At 39.0% G+C, this 4044-nt stretch overlaps 1 long non-coding RNA gene across 1 annotated transcript; it reads right to left on the reverse strand.

Annotated features, from left to right (window-relative positions):
* Positions 1 to 298: 298 nt before the first annotated feature.
* LOC144307855 (uncharacterized) lies at positions 299 to 2382 on the reverse strand. The gene is made up of 3 exons (XR_013374543.1): positions 2340 to 2382; positions 1586 to 1661; positions 299 to 1388 (listed from the first exon to the last, which is right to left on the reverse strand). It is a non-coding gene; the product is annotated as an uncharacterized LOC144307855 (long non-coding RNA).
* Between the last annotated feature and the right edge of the window lie 1662 nt (positions 2383 to 4044).

Raw genomic sequence — 4044 nt, forward strand, 5'->3', positions numbered from 1 at the left:
AAACAGTGGCATGCCATTTTCCCCTAATAAGACAAATTAAAGTAGAAAATGAAGAACTAATTTGTTCAAGTCTTTCTCTTACCCGTTGCGTATAAGTACACAACTCTAAAACTCAGGTCACACAATATAAAATTTAAATATTTCCACAAAATAAAAAGCTAAAACATTATATCCTAAGTTAAAAGCTAAAGAGGTCAGCTTAATCATTGTGCTTCTCTGTCCCCTTCTTTTAACTTGTAGTTAGATACCTTGGAGGCCCATGAATTGCGTGGATGTCCTCTCCCTCTAGCTCCTGAAACATAAGACACTGATTAAGAACATTTTTTTTAAATTCCATGTACTTTGCTTGTTGCTCAATTTTACCACCTATGCTATATTTGAGCTCCAGGAAATCAAGAAAACGAGGACACACAACGTATGATAATGAGTCTTTTTGACAGAACATTGCTGCCAAAGTCAAGAGATAAGAGTTCCCAGGGTGTGGCCAACCACATAAAGCACCTTGGATAAAACAACATCACATAATCTAGCCCTTGCAACTAACTGCAAAAATAACTGTGTTGCCACACTTACACTGCCATATACAAACATCCATTCATATTGACACAAGTCCTGTTAGTAGAAGATACAAGAAACAGTAGCAAAATCACACAAATATTAGTGAAATGATAATAAGACTTTCAATCACTGAGGAGAGTAGACATTATTTAGGTGAATAGTTTTGTAACAACTGTTTAACTATTTGAGGAAGATCAAGGTGACTTTCCAAAGCCATGAGATGAACCTGAATGTCCATCATGATTAAAATATTGTTTAATAACGGAAATCTCAGTTTTTAGAGGTGCACAGTAGAAACAAGAGACGAAACTGAACCAATATCTTAACAATGTTGGTTTGGGCATATGTTTGTGAGGGAAATACACCATTTGTATCGTACAATTTAAATCTTTTTATGTTTTCCTAATAAAAGGGAAAGATAGAATTGTCACATCTTTCATAGGTGAAGTAACGGTGACTTTTAAAACTTTAAGCATATTTTTCCATATTTTCTAGTATCGTAAAAAATTACCACCTCTTGCATTTTGAAAAGGAGAATCTTTGTTAAATCATAGATATACAGAAAAAAGTGTAAGCAATTAAACAAAAATCACTTGAATTACATTGTTCAATAGTATCATTATTAACCGTCTCTATTGCCTTATTGCCCCTCTGTATTGAGTGTGTGTGTGATAAAATTTTATACATTGAGATATTAATGCGTATGTAACATAAAAGGCATTTTTGAGGTTTTTGTAAGTATAATTCACTTACTTGCCCTCTTCCCATCAAATTAAGTCTCGTTTGTGATAACTGTCATATATTGTGGGTGTCAGAAAAGAAGCAAATGCCTTAGAAATCATGAGAGAATAAATAACATGTCAACATAACCAGAGTTTTCAATTACCATCCAGTGTCCTTCTTCTCAAGTGATACCTATTAGAAGCTGGGTAACAGTGAGAACCCTGAATGTGGGGGCAGAAACTCCCCTGGGGCTCCCTATCTAATATCTGGGGTCTAGGGCCCTGGTAAGGCAATGATTTGTTACCAGTGTCTTCATCAATTATAGTCATGATAATTAGCAGGTACAGCCAGCTAACTTTTTCCTGAGTTCTTGCATGGGTCTGAGAAAAATTAGAAAAGAAGGTCAGAATTTATTAAACCAGTACTCTTGTAATGTGGACCTATTGTTTCCCCAGAGGTGTATCCATGACACTGTACAACACTTGGCCCCCTCACAAGGTTTAGGTTTAGGGATTATAGGGGCCATTGCAGAAGTGTAGACTGTTGATTATGCTGGTTGTAGTGCTGTGAGTCAGATTTCTCAAGGCCTGAAAACACGTCTGGATCACCTTCAGCTTAATTTAGTTTGAGTGACATACAACCAGAACAGGCTGTGGCTGACCTCAAGGCTTTCTAGATCAGACATGGTTCATAGGCTGATAAGATTGCATTGGCAAAACGTATATTCCTGCCTGGAGCTCTAGTATACCTGTGAGTTCTCACAGACGAAAGTACTGTGTAGCCTGGGCTGTGTAGCCAGGCTACACAGTAGGCATTCAGGGTTCTAAATTTCACCTAATTCTTTTGGGTCATGTTTCACCCCTGGCTTTCTCTATGCCTGGAACACCCAAGCCCACAACTTCCCCCAAATAAATCTCTCCAGAAGGTAAACCTCCCATGTTCTTCTGGGAGGAATAAAGGAAAACAGTTTTCTGGTTGAGTGGGTCATAGAACAGATCTGGGGGTCTAATACCTCCTTAATAAAGTTTGAAACAATTCTGTGGTTTTTTTATACTTACCACCCACTCCTCTCCTTAAAGATACCTGGTGCCTCCACTTCCTTAGCATTTCTGAGGTACTCTGACTCCAATCTGCTTGCACCTTATTGGCCATAGAACACTGCATCATAATGGGCCTGCTAGGGAGACACAGAAGTAACTATCAGGAAAGATGGGTCCCTGTGCCAGTATCATTAGAGCTTTGGTTTAGTTTTTTTCCCTCTTCCTTGACCTCTTCTGTAAAATAGAATAAAACCTAACCCTGTCACACACCTAGAAATGTTGTAAGATATAAGGAGGTTCCAACTATGAAAGCACTTTATGTTTACAGAGGGGAACAAAAGTTGAATGTTGTCACCATCAGCAATAAGTGACACACAAAGAGATTTAGGCATATCAATTGAACACAGTGTTTATTCTTCATATTTTAAATAATCCACTGGTGGGTTGAGACAGGTGTCTGTACCACAGGATTCCTATATGATATCACTACCCTTTTTGTTCTTACCTTCTGCACCAGTTTACTGGCAGCGTTTTCCCCCATGGAGTGGGGTTGACATCCTATGGAGTGACATCCCACGTAGTACACCTACCTTTTCCAGATGTCTCTTTATTTTAACCTAGCATACACATGTATCCATAATAATTGTTTTTTAAGTTATTTAAATTCCAGTTAGTTAACATATAGTGTAATATTAGTTTCTGGTGTACAATATATTAATTCAACACTTCCACACATCACCCTGTGCTCATCACAGCAAATGCACTCCTTAATCCCCATCACCTATTTAATTCATGCCCTACCCACCTCCCCTCTGACAACCAGCACTTTGTTCTCTATAGTTAAGATTCTTTCTTGGGATCCCTGGGTGGCGCAGCGGTTTGGCGCCTGCCTTTGGCCCAGGGTGCGATCCTGGAGACCCTGGATCAAATCCCACGTCGGGCTCCCGGTGCATGGGGCCTGCTTCTCCCTCTGCCTGTGTCTCTGCCTCTCTCTCTCTCTCTGTGTGTGACTATCATAAATAAATAAAAATTAAAAAAAAGATTCTTGTTGTTTTTCCTCCTTTTTATTTAAAAAAAATTTTTTTAAAAATTTTTAAAAAGGATTTTATTTATTTATTCATGAGAGACACAGAGAGAAAGAGAGGCAGAGACACAGGCAGAGGGAGAAGCAGGCTCCATGCAGGGAGCCTGATGTGGGACTTGATCCCGGAACTCCAGGATCATACCCTGAGCTTGGCAGACACTCAACTGCTGAGCCACCCAGGGATCCCCTGTTTTTCCTCTTTTTATCTCTTTGTTCATTTGTTTTGTTTCTTAAACTCCATATATGAGTGAAATCATATGGTATTTGTCTTTGACTGACTCATTTCACTTAGCGTAAGAATTTCTAGCTCCATCTAAAGTCATTGCAAATGACAAGACTTTAATCCTTTTAATGGCTGAGTAATATTCCACTGTGTGTGTGTGTGTGTGTGTGTGTGTGTGTGTCTGTGTATACACACTATATCCTTTTCCCCCTTGGTTCTAGGGTTAAAGTTAAGATTAAGGCCAGAGTTATGGTTTTGCTTATGGTTATGCTATGCTTATGTTTATGGCTATGGTTATGGTTAGGGCCAGGGCAAGATTATTTGCCTTATATCCTGCAGTTCAGAGATCTCTCCAGAAGCTTACGGTGAGGATTAGCATTAGGGGTTAGGCATTAAGAATCACGGGTTAGGGTTAG

The sequence above is a fragment of the Canis aureus genome, chromosome X (assembly GCF_053574225.1).
Source record: "Canis aureus isolate CA01 chromosome X, VMU_Caureus_v.1.0, whole genome shotgun sequence".
Taxonomy (NCBI): domain Eukaryota; kingdom Metazoa; phylum Chordata; class Mammalia; order Carnivora; family Canidae; genus Canis; species Canis aureus.